The sequence below is a fragment of the Pinus tabuliformis genome, chromosome 2_2, assembly GCF_031772625.1.
Source record: "Pinus tabuliformis cultivar Carrire ecotype Pingquan chromosome 2_2, CPIR1, whole genome shotgun sequence".
Lineage (NCBI taxonomy): Eukaryota > Viridiplantae > Streptophyta > Pinopsida > Pinales > Pinaceae > Pinus > Pinus tabuliformis.
The window spans coordinates 226006093-226018930 of NC_142300.1; the positions used below are offsets into that span (position 1 = coordinate 226006093).

Genomic DNA, 12838 nt, shown 5'->3' on the forward strand with positions numbered 1-12838 from the left:
ATATTAATCCATGGATTAACATTGAATCTATCCATACTTTATTTTTAGAGACCATAAGGAGTAATTTTCAAATAATTTATTATAAAATATTATGTGCAATGGGAAATTTAAGAATAAGCAAGATTAACCAAGGTTAACTGGATGGAAACCCTCCAGCTCGACAGTGATGGAGAATACAGATGATTGTACATGGAGCCCAATCTCTACAACAGGTGGCAGGCATCAGTATATCCACGTCGACTGGTACCTAGACGCGTCTCTCACTTTTTCCCATTTCTTTAGGCTTGGAGCACGTTTTACTGCGGTTTACTATTCTGGGTTTACCTTAAGCTGAGACGCTCTATTAGGGTTGTCTCCCCTATTTTCCACCTTTCTCTATTGGTTACAGCTAGCTGGCGTTTGCGGTTTCAAAAAACTATGGTCCTTGAGTTAATAGATTACTCAGAGGATCCCCTACCGGAAGGCTCTGTTTGGACTACTCCACACTCAGCCAGGGCAAACCACTGTTCGTTCACTTGCGAGGCGAATGCGACCATCATCTATTTTCCTCTGGTCTCTGGGCTATTTGGTCATCTGGTCATTCTACCAGACCTTCCCCCTACCTGGCCGTCCCTTTCCTCCCTGTCGATCTCTTCTTCCTCGCTAGGGTTTGCACCTGGCTGCCTAAACCCTAATCCCCTGGTATCCTGGGCTAACCCTTCCTATTTTCCCCTTTCCGGTGGTCCCTCATCTGTTCCTCCTACGTCAACTCCATCACCTCCGGCGTCGCAACATTTGACTCAAGATCCCACCCCTCCCCCTGTCAATCCCTCCCCCCGTCATCTTCCCGCTAATGCCCCTTCTCCCACTTCCCCCCGGGTTCTCCATCTACGATTAATCCTAACGTTAGGAAGTCTGAGGAGGAAAGACCAAGGAATAAGGTTAAGTGTTTCAGATCGAAGACTGATGATGCCATCCTTCAGCTAGAAGAAGAAATTTAGCTGGCGGAGTCTATGGATATTGTAGATCGAGTCTTAGTTGGCAGGATTCGAGGATGAAACTACTCAGCGGAAAGACTAAAAGCGTGGGTTTATGAAGTTTGGGGCCATAAACTCGCCGATCTTCCCACCGTACAGAATTTCGTGTGTGGGTTGTTTGTTTCGCGCAGCCAGATCATACCAACTGGGTGCTTTCCTCCTACTAGAATTTTGAAAACGCCTCGGTTCACCTGAAAAGATGGTTGCCACTTTTTGACCCAGATTTGGAACAGCTTGGGATAGGGCTTATCTGGGTCACGCTACCTAGGCTTCCCCCTCATTTTTGGTCGGAAGAAATCTTCAAGAGGATTGGAAATTCTCTCAGTTCATATATGGGTTCAGATAAGTCCTACCTTGTCACGGGGAAGATGTCTTATGCTTGAATCCTGGTGCATATGGATACTCGTGGGGGTTTGCAGGAATTCATTACCATCCAGTGGCGGAACCTTACTAGAAAGCAGGTCTTGGATTATGAGGAGGTACCCTATAGATGTCGGCATTGTCACAAGGTTGATCATGTTTTTCATGACTGCCCTCTGAACCCCAACAAAGGCCAGGTACAGAGGGTTCATGAGTAGCATTTTCAGGCAACCTCAGTTTCTACCACGGAAGAGCAGCCGATGGAGGAAAAACCATTACATGAAGTGGCCAAGATAAGTGTCGCTGCAAATCTAGGTCCCAGCAAGAAGCGGGGGAACACTCCACCCAGACCACCCTCTCCACCGTTGACGCGAGCTCGAGCGGCGTCTGTGGAGGCTCTCATTGTGGGTACAGTTCCCTCTTCCCCACTCACTGTTAATGTTGTTTCTGATGATATATTGTCTTCTGCATTGCATTCGCATGGTCTTTCCCCCTCAGTGTGTGTTTCACTGTGTTTCCCTTCCCCTTCTATCCCCATTGCTCCCCTCCCTTCCCCCTCTTTTCCTCCCCTCCCCTCGTTACTCTGCCCTATGGTGGTATCCCCCTCCTAGGGTTCTCCCACTTGGCCCTCCCTCCTAGGATCCCTCCCCCTTTCCTCCCTGGGGCTCTCTGCTAGTAAGGACCACTGTTACCTGACGTGATCTAAATTTTGCTCACTAGGCAAGGATGCAGTTGGTTTTGGGTCTATCTCCTTTCCCCATCTCCATAAACTCCCCTGTGGGTGGCCCTCCAACCTCTCCAAGGCCAGGCACAGGCTGGGAGCTGAGATTGTATCTAGCAGACAAGCAAAAATTCCCCGGGGTCTTAGAGACAAAGGCGCCCCATCCCCTCCCCCTCCATGAAGATCTTGTCCTTCCATTGCAGAGGGTTGGTTAGCCCAGGGAAAAAACTAGCCTTGAGATGCCTACTTCTTTTAGAACCTGTGGGCATCATTTTCTTGCAAGAAACCCTTGGACCCAACTACACCATCTCCCCCCTCCTAGAATCCTAGCTCCCTAGTTGGACTTTCTTTTCTCTGGATGCGATAGGATGCTCGGGTGGTGTATGTGTAGGGTTCTGCAACCACTTCATTAGGATGCTCAATGTTTGGGGGGGGTGGGATGCTTGGGTATTGATATCTTCTCATTGGCCCTAGATTCCAATTTAATGCTATTTTAACATACATGGGCCTTGCCAGGACTGAGAGGTTTTCTAGGATAATTTTCTCTCATCCTCTACTTTTGAAGAAGACTTCATGATCCTCGGTGATGACCTAAACTTCTCGATGGGTTTTGCGGAGTCTTCGGGACCTAATGCCCAGGTTGACTCCCTGTCTATATTTTTTGAAAACTTGTTGGACTCTCACAATCTAATAAATATCCTTTTGACTAAGATCTAGCCTACTTGGAGGAATAATAGAACTGGAGTGGCCAGCCTGGCCAGGTGCTTGGATCGCTTCCTTAACAGAGAAGCCATAGTCAATCAAGGCTATCAGATTAGGCAGTGGAGAGGCTCAAGAGGAATCTCTGATCATAGGCCTATCTATATGGAGCTGACAGATGTCCATGAGAAGCCCAAAGCCCCTTACAAATTCAACTCTACTTGGCTAATGGATTCTGACTACACTAAGGCAATCAATGATTACTGGAAGGCTCACCCAGTGGATTCAAAAGGGCTCATAGTGGAAGGATTTGCCTGCAATTTGTATGAGCTGAAGAAGATTTCTATTGAATGGACTAGGAGAAAAGAGGAGCAAGATGAGAAAGCTCTCAAATTAGCTGAGGAAGGAATTGCAAAACTGGAGGAGGATTTAGAGGGGATTCTTACCTCATAGGAACAAAAGGATAAGCTTGTGAAACTACTCCGCCAAAGGGCATAGATTTTGAAGGATAAGGAAGAAAGTTGGAGGCTTTGTAGCTGAGCTACCTGGCTCAAAGAGGGTGATGACAAAACAAAGTTCTTTCATAGACATGCTAATGGGAGAAAGGCGATTAATACTATCTGGGAACTCAAGAAGGAGGATGGCTCTACTGTTAACAGTTTTAGAGGGCTCGCTTCTTTAGTTACCACTCATTTCAAGAGGATTTACAAGGAGCCTCCTCATGCCAATATGAGAGGGTTTATGTGCATTGCACAGATATTTCCTAAGTTTGTGAACGAGGAAGTGGGACTGGAACTATTTAAGGAAGTTAGCATGGGAGAACTTGAAGCTACTCTTAAATGGTTGAAAAAAGATAAGAACCCTGGCCCGGACGGTTCGGTTGGAATGTAGAGTTTTACTCTACTTTCTTCGACATTTTGGCAGTGGACCTATTGAAATTGATTGAAGAATGCAAGGAGAGAGGCAGAATGTGGGACAAATTCAACTCCACTTTTATTGCCCTCATCCCCAAAGTGGACAAACAAAATTCCTTTGATGATTTTTGCCGCATATCCCTCTGTAATTGCATCTATAAGATCATTGCCAAAATCATAGCAAATTGCCTCAAGCCTGTCCTCTCTTCCCACATCTCTCCCGTATAGTTTACTTTCCTTCAGAATCGTCAAATTCATGAAGATGTAGGAACCACACAAGAGCTTCTCCATTCAGTTCAGACCCAGGACCTGAAAGGCATGATCCTGAAAATTGACCTATCCAAAGCCTTTGACAGGGTCAACTGGCTCTATCTTTGTATGCTGTTGACCCATCTGGGATTCCCCTTATCATTCATCAAATTGATATTTTGTTGCATATCGAACATTTCCTTTAGTGTACTGATAAATGGTTCTACCTCCCCCTTCTTTCATGCATAAAGGGGTCTGAGGCAAGGATGCCCTCTCTCACCTTTGATTTTCCTTCTCATCATGGAAGGCCTCAATCGACTTATTAGAGAGGAATACAGCTTGAGGCATATAAGGGGAATCAAAATAATTGATGATTGTACTCTCACACACTTATTGTTTGTCGATGATGTATTGATCCTCCTAAATGGAGATATTGGGGACACTTCTGCTTTCTCCCGTGTCCTCGGCATCTTCCTTAAGGCCATGGGCATGGTCATAAATGAATCAAAATCCACTATTATCGCCACTGGTTGTTCTCAAAATGAGGTCCAATTTTCCCTCAGAAGATTTTCTTTTGTTATGGTATATTTGGAAGAGGGCCTCAAATATCTGGGGTACAGGCTAAAACCTTGCAGTTATAGGATTGTAGATTGGACATGGCTGATTTCGAAGGTAGAGAAGAGGCTAAATATCTGGTACCATAAATATTTATCTAGACCAGGGAGATTGGTACTTATCAAGGCCATCTTAGAAGCCACCCCAGTGTATTGGATGATTCGTGCATGGATTCACAGAGGTATTATGTCACACCTACAAAATTTGTGCTGTAGATTTTTGTGGAAAGGGAACGAACCTACGAGAATATTTGCATGGACGAGCTGGGACTCTCTGTCTTTACCTAAACGCTAGGGAGGATGTGGCATCAAGAGATTAGGACCTTTCTCACAAGCATTGGCTTCCAAACTCGGGTGGAAACTACTAAATAACGACAACCTCTAGAAGAAGGTTGCTATATCTAAATACATCCATCCAGCTAGTGTCCTCAACTGGATCAAAGAAGATATCTAGCAGAATAACATCTCAATTATCTGGAAGGCGGTTAACAAATCAAAGGAGCTTATCCGCAATGGATTAACTTGGAGAATTAGATCAAGGGCTAAGATTCAGATAGGTTCAGACCCTTGGGTGGGCTGCAGAAATGCTCATACACTCTCAGATGCCCTGCGAGAACACCTGCAGGCACATGGTATTACACATATCAATCAGATTGCAGATGGGGTACATTCCACTGTCTTACATCAAGCATGGAAATCTACAAACACTCTGAATATATTTGGATGTTGGGTACACGAATGGAACCACTACACAAATGCATTATCAGAAGTTCACATTAGGATTACTGATGGAGAGGACACGATTATATGGGCGCATGCTAAACATGAATCATACTCCCCCAAGGAAGGTTACCTGGTACTGTTGGAAGGACATAAGCCACCGGATTTCGCTCCATGGCAGAAACACCTATGGAAGCTGAAGGCACCCCCAGACAAAATTACTCGTGGTCTGTACTACACAACAAAGTCCTGACCGGAACCAACTTGATGAAAAGATCTTATGCAGGGCCATTCTAGTGCCATCTCTGTAAAAGTGAAAATGAAGATACTAAACACTTATTTCTTCACTACCTGCTCACACAGGATCTCTGGAACGACATTCTTCTCTCTATCTCTACTGACTTGAAATGGCAGGCTCCTCATCTATTGGATTCTTGGAACGTGTGGTGCACCTGTAAATCTTTAAAACTAAAAAATGTACCACTTCTTCTTAGCTGGGCCATCTAGATTGCCAGAAACCAAGCCATTTTTTTACAGAGACCCCCCCACTAGCCTATTATCTCTTCAAGGATTTTAGCTAATTATAACTCCATCCCTGACGAGGAGGAGCCTCAGAACCAAAGGAACATTATCCCTAAACCCATCGATCATTCCCACCCTTGGGCTTATTTTGACGGATCAGCACAAGAGAGGGGCTACAAGGGTGGAGCTATACTTAACTTATCTGATTCCCATGTTTACAAAATCCAAATGGGTCTGAGAAGGGGAACAAATAATTTTGCAAAACTGGTATTGATTAAAAACATCATTCATTTTGCACTATCCAAAAACTGCAAACAATTACAACTATTTGGAGATTCTCAAATTATTTGTAACTCGTTGAATAAATCAGTACACCACAATTCATACTCTCTACAACATATATTGGATGAAACACATCGACTCATAACTCATTCTGATGTCTTCTCTTGCCGTCACATTTACAGGGAACACAACACAGCTGCTGACAGCCCCTCCAAGGAGGCATCACAAAGTGACGAAACTAGCTGGTTAATTATGGAGGAAAGGGACGACAGCTGTTATCAGTACTTCCATAGGCCATTCATAGAGCCGGAAACTTGACATTTTCACACAAATGACTTTTTGTAATTTTTCAATTTTGTTTCTTTTGAACAGTGGTTGACAGACATATGTAAGAACTCACTGTTTACTTTTTTATCAGTACATATAGCTACAGGGCTCTCTGGATAGAGCAGTACATATATTTATAAACACTTTTATGTTACATTAAAAAGCCTTAATTGGCGAACAATTTTTGACTAGGCAAGAAGGAAAAGCATTGCCTGAATATTGTATATGCTATGCATTTTGCAAAATGCAATTTCATTATTAATAAAGAAAGTGCAACTTTTTCCATGGGAAAAAAAATGTTATGTGCCATTCTTTTTAACATTAATATATTGCTTCAAATAACTAATTTGACTAAAGTTGTAACTATTTCCTTTTTAAATATTTTAGCTAAATAATATATTGATATATATCATTTTTGTTTTTTTTTATATAAATAATTTCTTAATTATTTAATGTTCCCATATACATCTCCATTATTTATAATACTTAACGAGTATAAAAATACTTTATTTATAAAAAATTAAATATAAATTAAAAAAGTTAATAATGTTGTTTTTGTTTTAGCAAATATTTCACATAATATATTATTCATGTCATGCATTGAAGTGAAAACTATGTTTGAAGAGGAAAATATGTTTATTAAAATATTTGTTTTATTCTCTTACATGTGGGAAAAATTATTTGTCAAACCAGCAATAAAAACAACCATCTCAACCCGGATGCGGGTGTCTTTAATAGATGTTAATGTTGGAGCATGCGCAACCGGCAACTAACAAGCAATTAAGCAAGGTAAGGCGATTTAAGGTAGGTAATCAATTAGCATTAATGCAGGCACGAGCTCGAGGTACGCAGATGGAGGTTATCAGGATGGCGCACATTCTCCATGGTTCATTTGCTCTCGTCCTTTTAGGTATCATTGTAGTGTTTCTGGTCTATGCAAGCAGAGGTCTCTTCTGGTGGTCATGGTCTCAGAGTCTTAGCGTAACCCAGAGAATTGGGAAGCCTCCATGGTCTCATAACTGCTCCCAGTTGGTCAGCTTCAGGTATACAATTCTGCATCTCTTCGAAGGCGTTGGGCGCTCTAAGTTAGTTTTCGCCTTTTGCGTCTAGTGTCTGAAGTCAGTCTTCGACATCATCTTTGTAAGGGATTTGGTCTTTGTCCATGTTGTAGGTGTCTAGGTTGGGAATTGGGTTCACTCAGTCGTGGTTGGGTATTGTCTGGAAGCCGGGTCTATCTTATGTGAGCTCAGAGTCTAGGTCTTACATATAACAGTCTGGTTCTCACTTTGGGTTCTATTAGTCTGTGAGTTGCTTTTCCCTCACCCTCAGTCCTTTAGTTTCTTCATTCTGCGGTTATATTTTGTTATTGCCCGTCGTCGGGGCATTCCGAGGCGCGGGAGCAATTCGGGGTCCCGGGGAGGGCCGGGGGGGGGGGGGGGCGTGGTAGCTCCGCGCCTCGTCATATATCCCCGTTAGCCACTGCTTCGCCTTCCTCTCCGCCCTAATATGATTCTAGTCCCTCCCTAAACAGTTCTCTTCATACATCCGCTATAATCACGGTCATCTTCTCGGAGGAAGAAGATGAGATCGCCAGCTTAGATGAAGCTTCCAAGGAACAGTCGCTTTCTTAGAATGCCAGTGCTTCTCAGAGTAGCTTGGCTGATGCTGTCCTCAAGGTTTCTGCTGCGGTGCACGAAAAGGGTCATCAGGAAGATGCTTGCACTCAGTTGGACTCTCCTCAGGAGAAAATCATATATTTTGAGCCAGTGCGCCTTTATGAAAGTGTTTTGCACCTCGTGCCTCCTCCAGATGGCAACTTGATGGAAGCTGAAGATGAGGTGATGGTCACCTGGGCGCGCTCCCCTGACCAAGTCAATAATAACGCTACAGGTGAGCCAAAGCAGGTTTAATTACCTTTGGCTTCAGCTTCAGGATAGTATGTCAGTTTTTGGTTTTCAGGATCTCTTGTGTAATTCTCAGTGTGCATGGTACATGATATCACCAGCAGGAAGTTGTTCACACTCATGGACTTTATTTTGGCTTTCCTTTTTTGTAATGATGTTAAAGGACATTATTTAGTAATATGAGAGTTCTCTCTGAAGCGTACTGTACTGTTTAGTCTTGGGTCTATATAGGTTTGTTCAGGTTTTAAGGTTATGACTACCATTTTTGTAAACAGAAGGAACAATGATATCTGCAACGGTTTTTTGACAGAGGGCTGACTATGGCTCCCTCAGAGGTTCAAACCTCTTTGTAAATATTTTTTCTCTTTTTAATCTTAATAGAATAGCCTTTACACAGAAAAAAAACAACCATCTCTAATAACAAACCACAGATATTTAATTTAATAAATATTTATTATGTATTATATAATTTTTAAAATAATTATTTTATAAAAAAAAATATTACTCCAATTTATTGAGTTTTAACTCTATACATTATAAATATTTATTATATATTATATTATTTTATGAAGAAAATATTCTTTTATTACTAAAGTCTATAATGATATATAAACTATATCTCTTATGAATTTGAACTTTAAGAATAAACATATATTCATAGTTGGTCTATAGGGCTTGTGGAACACTTTATAATAAAATTATAAAGAAATATTAATAATCTCTTACGTGTCATAAGGTTTAAGGAACAAATTGTAGTCTCTCCTCCTTTCATAAAGTTAGATAGGTCAACTCTAGTCTAGGTGTACACTAATTATCACAATCGTCTCCATCAATTAAATATTAAGTAAAATTAACAACTCTAAGAAAGCATGAATCATGAGGTCTTTTAATTAGTGTATTTCACTATTTATGAGATTTATGTTTGGCCATTACAAAATTTCACCATATGTTTTTACATGGTTAATGATTTATAAAATATATTAAGTTGGGTTTTTAATTATTTTCAAAACAAAATACAATATTTAATATAAAAAAGTTGTAGCTAAATTTATTAGCAATAAAGTATAAAAAAATTATTTGAGTAAAATTTATAATAAAGTTAGATAATATATTTAAGTTATGTTTTTTTGGATTTTGAAAAGCTCTTATGGTTATACATTGTTAAAAATTATGTTTTTTTGAGGATTTTGAAAAGCTCTTATGGTTTTATGTTAAACCATAAAAGTTAGTGAATAATATAGTTATTTCTAGTTTTATCTCATTTAATGTCCAAAGAATGTGATTCATGCATATGGAGGTATCTATCCTTATTTAATACCTAATATTTTAATACTTAATGTTTTATTTTTTTTGAGCTTTATTAAGGTTGAATTATTAAGTTTAATGAACCAATTCCAATATTTATTTTCGTTAGGTTAGATAAATCAACTCTAATTTAAGTGAAAACTAATTATCCCCATCATCTCTATGAATTAAATATTAAGTAAAATTAGCAATTCTAAGAAAACATGAATCGTGAGCTCTTTTGATCATTGTGTTCACTATTTATGAGATTTAGGTTTCACAATTACAAAATTAAAATGTATGTTTAATGATGTATAAGAAAATATTAGGTTGTGTTTTTAATCATTCTCAAAATATAATATAATATCTAATACAAAAATGATCTATCGAAGTTTATTAGCAATAAAGTATAAAAACACTAGTTATGAGTAAAATCTATGGTAAAACTAGACAATATATAATACACAATTCAAGTCATGTTCTTTTGTGAATAAAAGCCGTTGTTGTACATTCTTAAAAAAATTCTAATATAAATAGTGTCTTACATAACTTAATATAGTTATTGTTAGTTTTATCTTGTTTAATGTTGGTAGAATGTGATTCCTCGCCAACTTATTTTTTGTGATGCACTAGAATCTTCATGGTCACTAACCAAATTTACGTTCTATTACTATTTATAAAGTCCCCATGCTTGCAAAATTCTCTGTATACTTCATTAACATACATGTAAGTCATGTTTATGAGTTTTGTATGTTTCCAATCACATTAGGATAAGAGAAATTCCAAATTATTAGGGATGAAATTCCTTAGAAATAGATTATAGACCTAGGAGAATTACTAATGTAGGGAGAGGATTAGACCAAGGGAAATTGAATGGAGCGAATGAGGACAACAATACCACATAATTTGAAGTCCCAACAATAAATGAACCTCCAAGGAAAGCCAATTCAAAAGAAAACCATGACCCTAGACATGACCCAACACTGGTATCAAGGATATGATTAGAGCATGAAAACAAATTTTGATATTTCATCAATAATGGTAAACATCTAATATCTAGTGCATTGATTAGGGACTCCAAAGTATTAACATTGATTGATTAGGGGTATTTACCTAGAAGATGCACTAAAGTAGGCTTGGTCATCACCATGACTTATTATTCAGTAAACTGCATGTATATTCAACCATTATCCCCACCTAAATTTAGAGGTATTTTGCAAAGAGTTTCAGAATGCCATCCATGGGATGTGGTTGGTATGTGCCGAGTTAGCATAATATTAATGCTCTTCATATCCAATTCCCTACTTCATATCATTCAATATCCCCGCTACCTTGACATGTGTTGGATAGCGAATTCCAAACGTGAGATTACCGCTTGGTTGACAGTGCTAAATATTTACAATAAAACTTCTTAGAAGCAAAAGATGTCTGTTTAAATACAAACAATAAATAATGCTAACTTACCATTATATTAAAATCACCAAGACTAATCGACATCCTCATTATATTTACATTTAAAGACAATAATCTTGAAAAAAAACCTACCATTTTGTTTGATTATTTATAATTATTCCTGAGCACACATAAATCAATACTTCATTTTCCAATACATAGAATCACCCATCCTAATCAACATCCTCATTTTATTTACATTTAAAAACAATAATCTTGAAATAAAAACCTACTATTTTATTTGATTATCTGTGATTGTTCCTGAGCCCACACATATATCAATGCCTCAATACCTCATTTACAGTTAGGACTGATCCCACCCACTTCCTTCCAATAATTAATATATTAATATAATAAAGAACTAATCATTTTACAATACCAGCTTTTTTTAATTTATCATTATTTATATTTGTTTACAAAAATCAACGATCTTAAATTATCAACGATCTTAAATTACTATCTGATTGAGTTTGACCCGTAGCTTTAAAGTAAATGCGATCCCCACCTTCGGAAACTTCTCCGAAAACACTTGAGCCATCGTATGTTACCTCAAAAGTTTCATTTTTTAAGATATGTGTCGTCTTGTATTAATCTTTTTAAATTGTACAAAAATATAATACCTTTTTATTGACAAGTTTGACCAGCAAACCAATTAATTATTCGTCGAAAATTAATAATATGCTAGCGAACCTTCAAAGAAGGTATCAACGCCTAGAATGGCCGGTATCTTTTTCTTCCCTTCACGCAGTCACTCCCGTTGCGTGCACGGTGCGTTTGTAGAGAAGGAATCTGTCATTTTCGTTTCGGAACAAACATAGTAAAACGCGTAAACAAATATCAGTGCTAAGCATTATTTAATCAATCTACTCCCAACTTCGAACTATGTCTCAAATACAAATCTCTGTACCAAGAAAAGGAGAGAAACCATGGTGGAGTGCTGTATGTGCGGGGATGTAGGCTTTGCAGAACATCTGTTTCAGTGTGGGAATTGCCAATTCCGCTTCCAGCACAAGTAGGACTACACACTTTTTTTTAGCATTGTAATGTTTTATATTAGTATGTATGGCATCTTCAGCTTCCTGTTTGGCTTAGCATTGTAATGTTTTATATTAGTATGTATGGCATCTACAGCTTCCTGTTTGGCTGAAAAATAATAATGTTTTGATCACGAATTTGCAGATATTGCAGCAGAGGATATTTCTATGAAGATCATATTGAATTGTGCGAATGGTGTTTCGTGGAATCTGATCAATCGAGCGGCTTTACTGCTAATTTCTATTCAAACACCCAATCTAAGACAGCCATAATAAAGAACATGGATGGCAAAATATCAAATGGCTCCAATTCTGTTAGAAGGAGATCAGGCAATGCCTTCACTGCAAACCAAAAGAAGATGAAGCCAGGCTTACGGTTAAACGTAATGATCGAAAAGATAACACGGCATCAGGATTGATGAGAACTCTCAGTAAAACAAATATGAAAATTGCTCCTACAAGAAGTAGGCGAAGGATAAAGCTCCTCCATGAAATCCTATGTTAAATTTATGTTTCCTGAAACTAGAAAGTGTGACATCCTTCTGTTTGGGATTGTAAATTGTGCTCCAAATGTGCCTAAATTCAATCCGGAAGCAGGAATGCTAGCCGAGGAACATATCAATAATTTCATGCTTTCTGTTAATCTCAACGGAGTCACTAACGAAGACGTTGTTGTCGGGCTTTTCCCTTATACAATGCAAGGAACAGCCGGGTCATGGTACTTTTCGTTACCTTCCGGA

General features: G+C 39.0%; 1 pseudogene; it reads left to right on the top strand.

Annotated features, from left to right (window-relative positions):
- The first annotated feature begins 11950 nt into the window (after nucleotides 1-11950).
- LOC149192133 (uncharacterized) lies at nucleotides 11951-12603 on the top strand (annotated as a pseudogene).
- The last annotated feature ends 235 nt before the right edge of the window (nucleotides 12604-12838 follow it).